The sequence below is a fragment of the Lissotriton vulgaris genome, chromosome 10, assembly GCF_964263255.1.
Source record: "Lissotriton vulgaris chromosome 10, aLisVul1.2, whole genome shotgun sequence".
NCBI classification, from domain to species: Eukaryota; Metazoa; Chordata; class Amphibia; order Caudata; family Salamandridae; genus Lissotriton; species Lissotriton vulgaris.
The window spans coordinates 1,099,748,826-1,099,766,795 of record NC_141698.1 but is presented as its reverse complement, the minus strand read 5'-3'; the positions used below and the strand labels follow the sequence as shown (position 1 = coordinate 1,099,766,795).

At 51.9% G+C, this 17,970-nt stretch overlaps 1 protein-coding gene across 3 annotated transcripts in view; it reads right to left on the bottom strand.

Annotated features, from left to right (window-relative positions):
• TBC1D5 (TBC1 domain family member 5) overlaps window positions 1-17,970 on the bottom strand; it is a 1,888,005-nt gene that overhangs the window by 822,429 nt on the left and 1,047,606 nt on the right. The gene's annotated exons all lie outside the window — the stretch shown is intronic.

Here is a 17,970-nt window from a genome sequence, read left to right as displayed (position 1 = left end):
GAAACGCAGACTGTAAATCCAGAAAACCCGGAAAAGAATCCCAGCTCTTTCCGCTTAAATACACTGTGATCCTGGGGATATCACTCTCTATCTGGGCCTCGTAGTTGAACAGACACAGTTGTGCAACAGCACAATGCTTGCGATAAACCCAGACCCTGTATACTACATAATGGACATGAACGCTGCCCCATCTATAATGGTATTGATTACTTTTACAGTGCTTGCCACACACCACTTTGTCTTCTGGCTTACTCCTGCAGCATCACCGGCGGGTGTATCGATTCAGACGAGGCTTAAATGCATTTTACTGGATTTTCTTCGACAGCAGACAATAAGCACATGCAGTTAAGCTGTCCTACCACTCTGTCAGGGGAGTATTCAGGGCGGAGGAGGGCATTCCTTGAATGTGTGAAAAACATGTAGGCATATGGGGGCATATGTAGGTAATTTCCATTTTGCGATTCCCAAATAGCGATTTTTAAGGAATCGCTACTTGAGAATTGCAAAATGGAATGTAGGAAATAAATTGCAATTTCTTTGCTAATCTCTAAAATTCCTTAATTGCGATTAGCAAATTGCGAATCGCAATTAAGGAATCAGTGTCCCATTCATTCCTTTGGGCCAAGAGGCCCATAGGAGTGAATGGGGATACATTCTCAAATTGCGATTTTCTATGCGAAAATCGAAATTTGAGAATCGCAATTCCAAGGGTGCCAGGGTGTCCAAAGGACACCTGTTGCACCCCTGGAATGTGCCTCGAAGTACATGTGGTGCACATACATGCCCTAAGGGTATGTCTGTGCGCAACATGGCACTTTGAATTTTTTTAAAAATTGCATTTTAAAAGGAAATCGCAAAATACCATCTACTTGGAGTAGGTGGTATTTTGCGATTCCTTAAGCCACAATCGCATTTCAAAATTCACTCCTACGTAGCATTTAAGGAATCGCAAAATTGCGATTCCTTAAATGCTTGAGCAAAATAAGAAATCGCAATATTTGTGATTCCTTATTTTGCCAATATGCACCTACATACCAAAGCACTGTTTGCGATTCGCAAACGCCTACCTACATATGCCCCATGGTGCAAAGAGAAACCTTGTCTTTGGCACCAAAACAGCACGAGGCGGTCACATGCCTTCCCAGTTTAAGAGACTGTATATTACAAGTGTCAACTTGATCACTTGGCTCTACCTGCACAGCAATTGCAAACCTGTAGTTTGCTAATTTGGAAAACCACAGTTTCTTAATCTTCATATATTTATGCCTGGTTCTCTGAATCCAATTATCAGAACAATTGTTTTCAGTTCCCCTGAAGAAGGGGTCTTAGATCCCGAAATGCATTGGGATTCATGACGGAATTGAAATCTGTGTATTTCTGTAATTTTGTTCTATTCATGTTGATTTGATTTGTTTTGATTTACGTGATAAATTATATATATTAGATTGATAATGAGTACGAACTCGTAAGAAAATACATTTTGATTTTAAGTATTGAAATTGTTCTGTTAATTGGATTCAGAGAACAAGGCATAAATATATAAAGATTAAGAAACTGTGGTTTTCAAAATTAGCAAACTTGATCACTTGGTAGGGCCAAGTGATCAAGTTGACACTTGTAATATACAGTCTGTTCAATATAGGAGGGTAGCTTCCTCCTTCCCGCCTAGCACGCCCGGTCTAAACAGAGGTCAGTTTAAAAGTAGGAGCGCATAGACCATATCTAAAACTACGAGTGCGCAGTACAACCACCATTTTTGTACGTTACCCAGTTTAAGAGGCATAGAGATGACCATAAACCCAAACATCACTGTCCTATCTCCTCTCTTGTAGGATTGTATTCTGTATATTCCTCAAGAAACCCTCTCTGATACTGATTAGCAACTCTACAAAAATTACTGGATGCAGCTCGTGGAGAATCTGAGCTAATGAGGAGAAGCCCTGGAGGCCAGGAAGGAGCCGAGAGGAGAGGATTAGGGATGCTTCTGGGCGCTGTAAGTCAATGTATCCATGGGGAGAGGGAGCTGGAATGGACTGCCTGTCCCTGGAACCTTTTGAGCCAGGAAGAGTGGGGTTGTAGGGAAGAGGTCAAAATAGCCGGACTCCAGAGGATTCCCTCAAACTAAATAAGCAGCAGAAACCCTGAGCTGCTGAAGCTCCGAGGGAGCGCGAGGTCTGTGCCTCTCCAACGCATGCGCTAGAATGTGGGACTCCGAGTAGCAAAGGTCTGTTGGTTCAGACTGTATCCATACCGCTGGACCAACGTTGACTACCGAAGAAGCATTCCAGCACGCGAAGCGATGAAAGATCCAAAGCTGGGCATGAGCCTGCCCTTCAGAAACATGGACTCACTTGAAGCAGATGTTGCTCTGATTTTTTTTTAAGTTGCTTAGACAATGCCCGGCTCCTCGGAGCGGGCTCATCCCCCAGCCAGAGGTTTCCAGTTAGACTCCTCAACTTCAGGTCCACAGCTGTGCGCAGGCGATCCTGTGGGCCGGTGGAGCTCTCCATGATTTCAAGATCTCCTTGTAATTGAGGAAGGAAGATACAGCAGGAAGCAGACCCCCTGGGCAGGACCCTGGGGGTTCCCAAGAGGCAGCTTTCCTAGCGGTTGAGGGTAAAGCTGAAGTCACTTCCCCTCAGCCCTTCAACAGGGAGAGTTTGTTCAGCAAACAGCATGACCCTTCTGTCCAGCACTTGCTCTACTTGAAGGGCTGTGGGCGGCTTCAAAGGGTCGATCAGCTCCAATTGGCAGCTACAGCTCTGCTGCTCGAACCCAGGTTCTGGCACCATCCATCCCAGGTTCAGGTCTTGACGCACAAAGATGCGTCCCTATAAAGGCATCCCCGCGGGGCCTTACGTTACAGTTCCCCACAATGATGACTTAAGCCTGGCTTGGATTTCTGCACCTGTGTGTCCAAACTCGGCCAAAGACCAGCCCATAGCTACCTCCAGAGGACACAACAGAAGACCCCTTCCTGGACAGGAGTGCTCCCGCCTCTGGGGCAGAGGGACTCCATCTCTGCAAAGCCATCAACCCGCTGACAGCCTAATGTGGCCTGGGCGCGCTCCGAAGGGACAGGAAGGGGACTCGGAACTGACAGCTGATCACAGCTCCTCAGAGAACATCAGGTGTCAAAGACCGCAGTGACACCGCAGTGACACCTCAGCCACTGGAGGCATTGCAAGGGGGAGGGGGTGTAAGTCACCAAGTCTAACTGGTCGAACATCAGGACAGAATCACCAAGTCGTTTAGCAGAGAAGCTGATAAAACCCAATCGGACCACTGACAGTTTCTGCTCTTACTATACACTCTGAAAATAGAGTTTTTAACAAAAGTGACCTCAAACCGGTTGTAGGTCACGTGACTCCAAATATGCAGTTGGCATAAAACATGGCTTTTAACTCCAGCCAAGCTTTGGAGTTGCAATTAAACAATCTACTTATCAGATGTGTACACGAAGCAGCTGTACTGAACTTCTGGGTGTATATTTACAGCCGACTGACAGCAGTGTTAAATCTGCACTGTAACACACATACAGCAGTCTCCTGCAACCACCTCCACGGTCTGTACTGCAACACATACAGAAGCCTCCAGCAAACCCCTGTACTGGCTGCACAGCAACACACAGTAGCCTCCTCCAACCCCATGCGCTGCAACACACATACAGCAGCCTCCTCCAACCCCCTGCACTGGCTGCACAGCAACACACAGCAGCCTCCTCCAACACCATGCTCTGCAACACACATACAGCAGCCTCCTCCAACCCCCTGCACTGGCTGCACAGCAACACACAGCAGCCTCCTCCAACCCCCCGCACTGGCTGCACAGCAACACACAGTAGCCTCCTCCAACCCCCTGCACTGTAACACACATACAGCAGCCTCCTCCAAACCACTGCACTGTCTGCACTGCAACACACATACCTCAGCCTACTACAAACCCCTGCACTGCAACACATATACAGCACCCTCCAGCACATCCATGCACTGTCTGTACAGCAACACACATACAGAAGCCTCCAGACAACCCCTGCACGGTCTGTACTGCAACACATACAGAAGCCTCCAGCAAACCCCTGCACTGGCTGCACAGCAACACACATACCTCAGACTACTACAAACCCCTGCACTGCAACACATATACAGCACCCTCCAGCACATCCATGCACTGTCTGTACTGCAACACACATACAGAAGCCTCCAGACAACCCCTGCACTGGCTGCACAGCAACACACAGCAGCCTCCTCCAACCCCCCGCACTGGCTGCACAGCAACACACAGTAGCCTCCTCCAACCCCCTGCACTGTAACACACATACAGCAGCCTCCTCCAAACCACTGCACTGTCTGCACTGCAACACACATACCTCAGCCTACTACAAACCCCTGCACTGCAACACATATACAGCACCCTCCAGCACATCCATGCACTGTCTGTACAGCAACACACATACAGAAGCCTCCAGACAACCCCTGCACGGTCTGTACTGCAACACACATACAGAAGGCTCCAGACCACCCCTGCACTGGCTGCACAGCAACACACATACCTCAGACTACTACAAACCCCTGCACTGCAACACATATACAGCATCCTCCTGCACACCCATGCACTGTCTGTACTGCAACACACATACAGAAGCCTCCAGACAACCCCTGCACGGTCTGTACTGCAACACACAGTAGCCTCCTCCAATCTCCTGCACTGTAACACAGCCTCATCCAAACCACTGCACTGTCTGCACTGCAACACACATACAGCAGCCTCATCCAAACCCCTGCACTGTCTGCACTGCAACACACATACCTCAGCCTACTGCAAACCCCTGCACTGCAACACATATACAGCACCCTCCTGCACATCCATGCACTGTCTGTACTGCAACACACATACAGAAGCCTCCAGACAACCCCTGCACTGGCTGCACAGCAACACACAGTAGCCTCCTCCAACCCCCTGCACTGCAACACACATACAGCAGCCTCATTCAACCCCCTGCACTGTCTGCACGGCAACACACATACCTCAGCCTACTGCAAACCCCTGCACCGCAACACATATACGGCACCCTCCTGCACATCCATGCACTGTCTGTACTGCAACACACATACAGAAGCCTCCAGACAACCTCTGCACTGGCTGCACAGCAACACACAGTAGCTCCTCCCACCCCCTGCCCTGCAACACATACAGTTACCTCCTGCAAACGCCTGCACTACAACACATACAGCATCCTCTTGCACACCCATGCACTGTCTGTACTGCAACACACATACAGAAGCCTCCAGACAACCCCTGCACTGGTTGCACAGCAACACACAGCAACCTTGTGCAACCCCCTGCACTGCAACACATACAGCAGCCTCCTCCAACCCCCGCACTGTCTGCACTGCAACACACATACAGAAGCCTCCAGACAACCCCTGCACTGGTTGCACAGCAACACACAACAACCTCCTCAAACCCCCTGCACTGCAACACATACAGCAGCCTCCTGCAAACCTCTGCACTGCAACACACAGCAGCCTTTTGCAAATCCCTGCACGATCAGCACTGCAACACACATACATCAGCCTCCTGCAAACCCCTGTATTGTCTGCACTACAACACACATACAGCAGCCTCCTGCAAACTCCTGCACTGCAACACACATACAGAAGCCTCCTGCAACCCCATGCACTGTTTGCACTGCAACACACAGCAGCCTCCAGCAATCCCTGCACTGCAACACATACAGCAGCATCCTGCAAACCCCTGCACTGCAACACAGAGCAGCCTCCTGCAAACCACTGCACTCTGGTAGCTTCAAGCCATGCAAGCCGGATGCCCTGAGCATGAACAGACAGTACTGCCTCCCATGAGCAAGAAGGAAGGTAATACAGACGGCAGTCTCAGGGTAATCAGAGACCTGAGCAGCCTCGTGCAACCCCTGTACTGTCGGAACTGCAAAAGACATATAGTAGCCTCCTACAACCCCCTGCACGGTCAGCACTGCAACACAATACCTCAGCCTCCTGCATCCCCTGCACTGTCTGCACTGCAACACAATACCTCAGCCTCCTGCATCCCCTGCACTGCAACACATACAGCAGCCTCATGCAACCCCTGCACTGTCTGCTCTGCAACACACAAACAACAGCCTCATGCAACTCCTGCGCTGTCGGCACTGCAACACACATACAGCAGCCTCCTCCAAACCCCGGCACTGCAACACATACAGTAGCCTCCTACTACCCCCTGCACTGTCTGCACTGCAACACACATACAGCAACCTCCCGCAAGACCCTGCACTGTCAGCACTGGAACACACAGCAGCCTCCTGCAACACATACAGCAACCTCCTGCAAACCCCACCACTGTCTGCACTGCAACACACATACCTCAGCCTACTGCAAACCCCTGCACTGCAACACATATACAGCACCCTCCTGCACATCCATGCACTGTCTGTACTGCTACACACATACAGAAGCCTCCAGACAACCTCTGCACTGGCTGCACAGCAACACACAGTAGCTCCTCCAACCCCCTGCACTGCAACACATACAGTTACCTCCTGCAAACGCATGCACTACAACACATACAGCATCCTCTTGCACACCCATGCACTGTCTGTACTGCAACACATACAGAAGCCTCCAGACAACCCCTGCACTGGTTGCACAGCAACACACAGCAACCTCGTGCAAACCCCTGCACTGCAACACACATACAGCAGCCTCCTCCAACCCCCGCACTGTCTGCACTGCAACACACATACCTCAGCCTACTGCAAACCCCTGCACCGCAACACATATACGGCACCCTCCTACACATCCATGCACTGTCTGTACTGCAACACACATACAGAAGCCTCCAGACAACCTCTGCACTGGCTGCACAGCAACACACAGCAGCCTCGTGCAAACCCCTGCACTGCAACACACATACAGCATCCTCCTGCACACTCCTGCACTGCAACACAAATACAGCATCCACCTGCACATCCATGCACTGTCTGTACTGCAACACACATACAGAAGCCTCCAGACAACCTCTGCACTGGCTGCACAGCAACACACAGCAGCCTCGTGCAAACCCCTGCACTGCAACACACATACAGCATCCTCCTGCAAACCCCTCCACCGCAACACATACAGTAGCCTCCTCCAAACCCCTGCACTGCAACACACATACAGCAGCCTCCTGCAAACCTCTGCACTGCAACACACTTACAGCAGCCTCCTCAAACCCCCTGCACTGCAACACATACAGCAGCCTAGCAAACCTCTGCACTGCAACACACAGCAGCCTTTTGCAAATCCCTGCACGATCAGCACTGCAACACACATTAATCAGCCTCCTGCAAACCCCTGTATTGTCTGCACTACAATACACATACAGCAGCCTCCTGCACTGCAACACACATACAGCAGCCTCCTGCAACTCCATGCACTGTTTGCACTGCAACACACAGCAGCCTCCAGCAATCCCTGCACTGCAACACATACAGCAGCATCCTGCAAACCCCTGCACTGCAACACACATTCAGCAGCCTCCTGCAAACCCCTGCACTGCAACACAGAGCAGCCTCCTGCAAACCACTGCACTCTGGTAGCTTCAAGCCATGCAAGCCGGATGCCCTGAGCATGAACAGACAGTACTGCCTCCCATGGGGCAATAAGGAAGGTAATACAGACGGCAGTCTCAGGGTAATCAGAGACCTGAGCAGCCTCGTGCAACACCTGCACTGTCTGAACTGCAACACACATACAGTAGCCTCCTCCAAACCCCCGGCACTGCAACACATACAACAGCCTCCTACATCCCCCTTCACTGTCTGCACTGCCACACAATACCTCAGCCTCCTGCAACCCCTGCACTGCAACACATACAGCAGCCTCATGCAACCCCTGCACTGTCTGCTCTGCAGCGCACAAACAGCAGCCTCATGCAACTCATGCGCTGGCGGCACTGCAACACACATACAGCAGCCTCCTCCAAACCCCGGCACTGCAACACATACAGTAGCCTCCTGCTACCCCCTGCACTGTCTGCACTGGAACACACAGCAGCCTCCTGCAACACATACAGCAACCTCCTGGAAACCCCGCCACTGTCTGCAGTGCAACAGACACAGCAGCCCCCTGCAATCCCCTGCACTGTCTTCACTACAACACACATACAGCAGCCTCCTGCAACCCCCTGCATTGTCAGCACTGCAACACACATACAACAGCCTCATGCAACCCGTTCACTGCCTGCACTGCAACAAACAGAGCAGCCTCTGTCTACCCGCTGCACTGTCTGCACTGCAACACAAACAGCAGCCTTGTGCAACCCCCTGCACTGTCTGCACTGCAACATACATACAGAAGCCTCCTGCAACCCCCTGTACCGTCAGCACAGCAACACAAAGCAGCCTCTATCAACGCCCTCCACTGTCTGCACTGCAACACACATTCAGCAGTCTCCTGCAAACCCCTGCACTGTCTGCAATGCAACGCACATACAGCAGCCTCCTGCAATCCCCTGCACTGTCTGCACTGCAACACACATACAGCAGCCTCATGCAACCCCCTGCACTGCAACACAGAGCAGCCTCCTGCAAACCACTCATCTGTCTGCACTGTAACGCACAAGTTACTTACCTTCGTAACAATATATCTGTAAGAAACAGTAGTTAGTATTAGATTCCTTACCTTCGAATATCCCCAGGCGTCAGACTGGATCCAGAAACATTTGCGTGGCAGTACCATTGTGCGTCGGTAGGCGTCGTCTGTGGCTCCGCGTCTGTCGTCGGCGCCGGGATGACATCGCCGGAGTACTTAGACGCCGCCCTCGCGCGTAGACGTCAGTTCTAATACACAGCTTTTCCGCGTCAGAAACGAAGAGCCATGATAAAAACCAACACTGGTGCCAAGAAACTAGGGCCCTGAAAGGGGTGAACCTTAACCCTAGATATCGGTTCGCAGAACGGGGAGGACGGGTGAGGCGGTAAGGAATCTAATACTAACTACTATTTCTTACAGATATATCGTTATCGAAGGTAAGTAACTTGTGCATCTGAAAGAAACAGTTAGTATTAGATTCCTTACCTTGGAATAGATACCCCAGCAATACCAACCCGGGTGGTGGGTCTGCGAACCAATGATCACACCAGAAAGTCCTGGAGAACGGAACGGCCAAAGAAGCCATCTCTGAGGACTTGGCTGCCCAGGCAGTAGTGTCTTGCGAACGTGTGCAGTGAGGCCCACGTAGCTGCCTGACTCCCCGACCCAGGGCAGTAGTAGCCGCCGTGGCCCGAGTGGAATGGGCCCTCAGCCCAACAGGAGTCTCCTTTTTAGCCAAAGAATAGCACGCCTTGATGCACAAGACGACCCATCGAGAGATGGTCCGTTTGTGCACCGCCCGTCCTTTCTTAGTGCCCACGTAACCAACAAAGAGTTGGTCATCCACCCGGAACTGGCATGTGCGATCCAGATAGTATGAGCGCACGTTTTGGGTCCAGACGGTGGAGCCTCTCTTCCTCTTTCGACACAAATGCGGAGGCGGAAAGAAGGTAGGCAAGGTGATGGACAGCCCGATGTGGAAGACTGTGACTACCGTGGGCAGGAAAGAGGGTCGTGTCCGCAACTTTGTCCGGATGGACGGATAGGAGAGGAGGTTTAGAAGAGAGGGCCTGGAGCTCACTCACTCTCCTGCAAGAAGTGATGGCAACCAGGAATGCAGTCTTAAGGGTGAGTAGACGAAGAAGATAGTTATGAAGTGGCTCAAAAGGAGCGCACATCAGGTAAGTCAGAACCAGGTTCAAGTCCCACTGAGGCATCACGAAAGGAACAGGGGGAAACATGAGTGATGCCCTTCAAGAACCTATTGACAACCGGGGACTTGAACAAAGAAGGCTGATCAGGTAGCCGTAAGAAGGCGGAAAGGGCAGAAAGGTAGCCCTTGATAATGCCCAGAGCAGAAGAAAGAGGAGAACCTCTGAAAGGGGGGCAGAGAGTGGATCCACAGCCGTTGCTGTGTATCATGCCACAAATTTGTTCCACCTGCAGGCGTATACCGATTTTGTGGAGGGACGCCTGGCTGCCAGAATCACATCGCAGACTTCAGGAGGCAAGTCAAATGGCCTCAACTGTCGCCGCTCAATCTCCACATATGGAGGTGGAGACTGGACAGGTTCGGGTGGAGGACCGTCCCCTGCTGCTGCTACAGAAGGTCCCCCTGAAGAGGCAGACAAATCGGGGGATCGACAGACATGCTGAGTAGCTCGGGATACCAGTATCTTCGTGCCCAGTCCGGAGCCACAAAGATGACTTGGGCACGGTCGCGTCTGATCTTCTTCAGCACTCTGGGCAGAAGTGGTATAGGCGGAAAGGCGTACAACAGACCGCAACTCCACTCGCGACAAAAAGCGTTTCCGAGAGAGTGCCGCCTTGGAAATTCCAACGTACAGAACTGATGACATTGCGCGTTCTCTTCGGTGGCGAATAAATCTAACCAAGGGTCTCCCCACTGCTGAAAGAGGCCTTGCGCCACATCCGAGTTCAGACGCGACTCGTGATCCATCATGCACCGGCGGCTGAGTTAGTCCGCCCTGGCGTTCAGGGAACCTGCCAGGTGTTGAACCACCAGGGTCACGCCCTGATGTTCCAGCCACTGCCAGAGGCGCAGAGGATCCTGGCAAAGGGTCCACGACCCCACCCCGCCCTGTTTGTTGGAGTACCACATGGCGGTGGTGTTGTCCATGAACACCTGCACTAAACTCCCCCGGACAGAGGGAAGGAATGCTTTCAGTGCAAGCCGGATCGCCCGCAGCTCCAGAAGGTTGATGTGGAGCCGGGACTCCGCTGGAGACCAAAGGCCTCTGATCTCCGCCTCTCCCATGTGGCCCCTCCAGCCCAGGAGGGAGGCGTCGCTCACAACTACGTGCTCCGGTTGGGGTAGGGAGAGGGATCTGCCGCTGACCCAATCGTGGTCCGTGAGCCGGCACTACAATTGCCTTGCAGTGCCCTCCGAGATCAAGACATGGTCGGCAAGCTGCCCTGATGCAGGGCCCACTGAAACTTCAGGTCCCACTGCAGAGCCCGCATCCGTCACCTGGCATGATGCACCAGAAGGATGCAGGGGGTCATCAGCCCCAGAAGCCGCAGCGTCAACATGACCGAGACTCGGGATAAAGGCTGAAAGATCGGAATCAGAGCCTGAATATCCCGAACCCACTGTTCGGGAGGATAAACCCGAAACTGCGCGAGTCTAGAACCGCTACGATGAAGAGGAGCTTCTGAGAGGGACACAGGTGTGACTTCGACACATTGATGGAGAACCCAAGCAGGTGCAGGAGGTCGGCCGTAGTCTGGAGGTGGCTGACGACTGTCTGGGGCAAGCCCGCCTTCAACAACCAGTCGTCGAGATAGGGGAAGACGGACACCCCTAATCTGCGCAGATGAGCTGCGACCACCGCCATCACTTTTGTGAACACCAGAGTGGGGCTGGTAAGGCCGAAGGGGAGCCGAAGGGGAGCACGGTAAACTGCAAGTGCTCGTGGCCTACCGTGAACCTCAGGTAACGCCGGTGGGCCGGCAGGACGGGTATGTGAAAATAAGCGTCCTGCAAGTCCAACGCTACCATCCAGTCTCCCGCAACTAAGACCTGAGCTAGTGTCAGCATCTTGAACTTCTCCTTCCAGAGGAAGCCGTTGACGTTCCGCAGGTCCAAGATAGGGCATAGGCCCCCTTTGTTCTTCTTGGGAACCAGAAAGTAGTGGGAGTAGCAACCACACCCTACTTCTGGCCCAGGAACGCGCTCGATGGCTCTCTTGGCCAAGATGGCTGTAACTTCCTCTCGAGGAAAATTCAAGGGAATCCCCCGAAACGCGGTGGTACTGCGGTGGCATGGCTGGAGGAGTCGCCTCGAAGGGGAAGGAGCAGCCCCTCGGACAATTTGCAGCACCCACCTGTCCGACGTGACAGTGGGCCAGTGGAGGAGGTGATGGCGAACCCTGCCCCCACTAGCGTCACATAGGCCTGAAAGCTCGGACTAGGGGGGCTTTGAGGCGGATGCTGCGGGGTGGATGTGGACTGGCCTCGCTGTTGTCCCCGGGCACCGCCACAGCCGTTACCACGTCCACCACCACGCTGGATGTTAGTCTGCAGCCCGTGGCTGGCAGGACGTGTAGAGGCGCCCCTTCCTTGCCCACAAAAGGAGCGAAAGGCAGCAGTTTGCTGGAGCGGGCAGACAGGCCCAAGGACTTGGCCGTAGCCCTGGAGTCCTTAAAGAGCTCAAGCGCACTGTCTGCCTTGTCGCCAAAGAGGCGACAGCCATCAAACGGCATGTCCATAAGGGTGTTTTGGACATCAGCCGAAATATTGGTGGACCTCAGACAGGCGTGGAGACGAATCGCCACCGTCGTTGCCATCGCCCTGCCTAGCGAGTCCGTTGTATCCAGCCCACACCGGATGGAATACCTTGCAGCATCTCGACCCTCCGCAAGGGCTTGGGCGAGTTTAGTCCGGGCCTCCTGCGGACATTGGGCCAGCACGTCCGCGACCTTGTCCCACAGAGAGTGGGAATACTGGCCCAAGAGGCACGCGGTGTTAACTGACCGCAACCCCAAACTCAGTGAGAACATCTTCTGACCATACTGTTCGTACCTCTTGGATTCCTGATCGGGGGGAGCCGCCGGGAATGCGGTCCGGGAGTTAGAGGCCTGTATGACCAGGCTCTCGGGAGGGGGTGGGTGGACAGGAAGTAAGGGTCGCCCGGAGCCGGGCGGTGGTGTCTGGCCACGTTCCTATCTACAGGGGGACCTGTAGCGGGCCTGGACCAAGTGCCCACAAGAACGTCAGACAATGCCTCATTAAACGGCAACAGAGGCTCCTCAGTGAGGAGCTTAGTCCTCAAGGCCGTGACGGGGAGTTCAAGGGATAAGGCCTTGGCCACCCGCATCAACACCACACTAAAGGAAGCCCCCTCCTCCGTAGCCACGGTAGGAGGAGAGACAAAACCAGTGTCTGGCGAAGTGTCCAAACCACTGGCATCCCCTAGCTCACCTGCCCAGTCCTGAAAAGACTGACACTCACGTGCCAGAGGGTACTCAGACCCCTCCCAATCCGCCTCCCCACCCATCTCCTGGAACTCAGGGTCAAATGATGGGGCCGGATCACAGAAGAAAAATTCTTCTCTCGACGTCGAATGCGGCATCGAGCGGCACAGCTCCGGCACCGGAACCGGATGGAAGGGGGGACCGGGGTCGACGTCGTCCGGGGTCAGCTTCGGGGGCGACACCCTAGGGGCCGACGCCGGTGGGGTCATAAGGTCGACCAGCGGCGACCTGGATCCGGAACCGGATCCAGTGGGGCCCTGCGGCGTCGGGACCGAAGTCGCCGACGGCGCCGGGGCCGAAGCACCTGGCCCGCTTGGGCTCCCTGGCGGGACTGGGGGGCCCGAAGGCGTTGCGGAACCTGAAGGAGGAGTGAGCGACCTCATGGCCATGAGGAAGGCATCTATCTCCTCTGGCGTCGCGTTCTGCCCAGGGACCGGCGGGTATGGAGCAGACCGCGATGCCTGCGGCTCCGGCGGAGCTGCGTGGGCAATGTCGCCCAAACCCCCGGCCGTGTCGCGCAAGCGTCGGGGGGAGTCAGAAGAGCGATGTCGCCTCTTCGACCTTTTTGTGCCTCTTACCCGAGGACTTGGAGCCCGAGGAGTGGTGTCGACTCTCCGAGCTGTGATGACTTCGGCCCGCGACCGGTCCCTCGACCTCCTTCCGGACCGGGACTTTGAACGGCGCGGGACCGCTCCCGCCTAGCCTTCGAAGTCAAGGCCCGGCAGTCGGGGCACGACTTGTCATAATGGTCGGGCCCCAGGCAATGTAGACACCGGTGATGGGGGTCGGTAACCGACAGTCAGCTGCAGTCAAAACAGGGCTTGTACCCGGGCATCCCTACCGGCACAGTCGGAGTCGTTCGACTTCAAAGAAAGATCAAAAATGATCGAAAAAGTTTAGTCAAAAATTGACCAAAGGGAACCACTTTTTCCGGATCGGCGCTTGCTGGTGCGGAAAAAAGAAGAACTGACGTCAGCGCGCGAGAGCGGTGTCTAAGTACTCGGGCGCGTCATCCCGGCGCCAACGACGCCGAAGACGGACACGGAGCCGCAGACGACGCCTACCGACGCACAAGGGTACTGCTACGCAAAAGTTTCCGGATCCAGTCTTTACGCCTGGGGATATTCTAAGGTAAGGAATCTAATACTAACCTTTTTCTTTCAGATACACATACAGCAGCCTCCTGCAAGGTCTGTACTGCGACACACATGCAGCAGGCTCCTGCTACCCCCTGCACTTTCTGCAACACACATACAGCAGCCTCCTGCAAACCCCTGCGCTGTATGCACTGCAAAACATACAGCAGCCTCCTGCAACCCATGCAATGTCTGCACTGCAACACACATACAGCAGCCTTGTGCAACCCCCTGCATTGTCTACAGTGCAACACATATACCGCAGCCTCCTGCAAACCCCAGCACTGTCTGGACTGCAACACACATACTGCAGCCTCATGCAAACCCATGCACTGTATGCACTGCAATACACATACTGCAGCCTCCTCCAACCCCCTGCACTGTTTGCAGATGAAGCCTTCGGACTTTGCTGCACGCAGACTCCGATGAGCACGAAGACCTTGCACTCAACCACAACATACACAGGTATGCATATGCATCCTCCATACATGTCCAGACACATGGAGTCAAAGGACTCCGATTAAGGGAAGCGTAGAAGACTTTCTACATAAGGAGGCCATTGGCATCTCCCTCTGAAGGGAAGTGTGAAAAAGGCCCGTCCCTTCTCTGACAATCTGTCCCTCAAACCTGGGGTAGAAAGGAGGTCAGCCACCTTCTGAAAAAAGGTTGCACTTTATGTATTGTATTGTAATTGTATTTATATATCGCTTACTACCCCTGACAGGGCGTCAAAGTGCTTTTTTCCGCAAGTAGCACTCTACTCTGGAACCTATAAAGGACTAGTGGTGAATTATTATAGTGAAATATGAAATTAATTTGTGCGGTGGATAGGTTAGTCTGTTCTTTGGATTGAAAATGATAGCGGAGGGATGGAAGAGGGAAAGGATTGCATTTTTTTAGTGTTTGTTACCCCTGATGAGGTGTTGAAGCACTTTTTGGTGGGTAGCATGCTACTTCGGAACCCAAAACAGGATTAGTGGTGAATTAGTATAGGGAAATATGAATTTAATTTGAGTGGTGGACAGGTTAGTCTTATTTGGATTGAAAAGGAATAGTGGAAGAATGGGAAGAGTCTAGAAAGTGTTATTTTAATGTATCTTTTTATGTGTAGCCACATGTTTATTACTGTAACAACACCTGCTGATAATAAACACTGCATTACATCTGTGCCTGGCCCCCAACAGTGTCATACCCCTGTGGTCAGCCTTCTTTGCATCTTGCTATCAGAACCTCACCCACTTTAGTGATCTAGTGGGCATTTTGGAAACTATGGAACAAGGGGGATGGTTTTTAATCCTGTTCCCTGAATGGGACTATGTTGTGTGATGTTAGACATTATTTTTCTGTCTTTGGTTATCTTTACAAGATTGGAAGAATTTAGAATTCGGCTTAGTTTGTAGTAGTGTGTGATAATAAAACTGGATTGGAAACCAACTTACTTATTTTATTTTGTTACTCATAAAGCGCAATTATTCATCCTGGGTGGGATATCACGGCGCTATGAGTTCTGTGATATGCAGTGGGCTATATACTTGAGTCAGAAGGAGTTAGTCAGGTTTAGGGAATAAAATGGTTTTTAATTTTTTCCTGACAGTCAGGGGACAGTCCGTGAGTCTAAGATCCTTGGGCAGATCATTCCATCTGGTTGCTGCTAGGTGGGAGAAAGCCCGTCCTCCCATCCTGGCTGTTTTCACTCTGGTAGTTGTTGCTCTCGCTGTTGATTGAGAGCGGAGATTCCTAGTGGGTGCATAAAACGTAATCCTATTTTTTAGGATGTAGGGGCCGGTTTTATACAATGCTCTGTGTGTGATGCACAGCATTTTAAACGTAGCTCTTTGTCTCATTGGCAGCAAATGGAGCTCTTTTAGGCAACTCTTGGCTGGGTCATATTTTTTCCTATTGCAGATTGCCTTTGCTGCCGCATTCTGCACTAATTGTAGTTTTGTGAAGAGGTAGTCTGCCATGCCCACAAACAGGGAGTTTCCATAGTCCTGCCTGCTCATCAACAGTGACTGGACTAGAGTCTTTCTACACTCAGTGGGGATCCATGGAAAGACTCTTCTGAGCATTTTTAATAGTGCAAAGCCTTTGCCGCAGATTGTTGACACATGCTTTTTCATGGACAAGGTGTTACCAATAATAACTCCTAGATTCCTTGCTGTCGGTGTTGGATTGGGGGGGTACCCAGGGTAACGGGCCACCAGGTGTTATCCCATAGCTGTTGTGATCCACCGAACAGCAGTATTTCCAATTTATCGGCATTGAGCTTTAGACAATGGCTGTACATCCAGCCCGATAATTCGGTGAGGCAGTTTAGCAGCCTATCCTTCGGGTTCTCTTCCCCATCTAGGATTATCATTAGTTGGGTATCATCTGCATATGAACAGACATTGATACCCCACTTTCTTCCTATCTCTTCCAGGGAAGATACAAATACATTGAATAATGTTAGGCTCAATGAGGCCCCCTCTGTGGGACCCCATATTTGATGTTTCGGAGGGGAGCTGAAAAGTTGCCCAAGCGCACAGAATGAGTTCTGTCTGACAAAAAGGATTTCAGCCAACCTAATGCTTTTGCCCGAATTCCCTTTGCTGCAAGGGTTCCTAATAATAGGTTATGTGGTACGGTGTCAAACGCCGCCGAGAGGTCTAATAATATCAAGACGACTGTTTTCCCCCGATCTACCTGTGTTCTGATGTTATCTAGCACGGCCAAGAGTGTTGTCTCTGTGCTATTGTTGGCCCTAAAACCCGTCTGAGAAACATCCAATAAGTTGTTAATTTCAAGGAAGTTAGAAAGCTGCCTGTTTACCAATTTTTCTAAGACTTTTGATAGATAGGGTAGTTGTGATATGGGTCGGTAATTGGCAGGGTTGTTAATGTCAGCCCCTAAATAACACATACAACACACACTCATTGGATATTGTCTCTGAAGGCTGAACCCAGTCTCTTAGTTCGCTCATCAAAATCTGGGAATGCCAAGATCCTGGGAACAAGTAACAATTGTAGTTTTGGTTCTTCAGCTTCACCAAACTGTCTGATCTTGTGCAGATATGAAGCAAGTGGTGTAAACGTTTTATGGTCACAAACAGTCCAAATAGCTGTACACGCCCGCAGAAATGTTTTTGCTACTTACCAAACCCACCCTAGGAATCAGCAATATTTTATCAGCTTTGAAAATGGGTTTGGACTCCACATTGATTCAGTACTTGGAATAATATACTTGGAGTGTCCCTTTCAAAAGCCCAATTGATATAGATTCCACAGAGAGAAACCTTTGTGAGTAGCAGGACTCAGGAGCTTCCTCAGCAAATAACAAAAGAGACCGAAACCTATAGACAAAATAGACAAAGCTAGGCTGCAGAGCTGTCAAAACAGTCCCTGCTTGAGGAAGGCTGCATTTGAAAACTAAAGAGCGGCCATCTTGGAATTCCCAGTGGATTTCCAAATGGTCTGCCATGCTTTGAGAGTGAAACCTTCAGGCTCATCTCGTGTTTTGTGAGCGGAACTTCCACCTGTTAAGTGAGAGGTGCACAAGTTCTCTCCACACCAATGGTGGTAATTGTGCCATATTTTGAGCTCCTTTTCATGATGGCGGAGGCTCTGCCACCAAAATGGCTGCAGCTAAGCCACTCTGGTGGTGAAGTACATGGCAGAAAAGGCACCAATGCCAGTTTCTGCCAACAAATGAGGACACTCTGGAAGTACTTCCAAACGGCAGGAGACTGAGATGATCTCAGTGCAC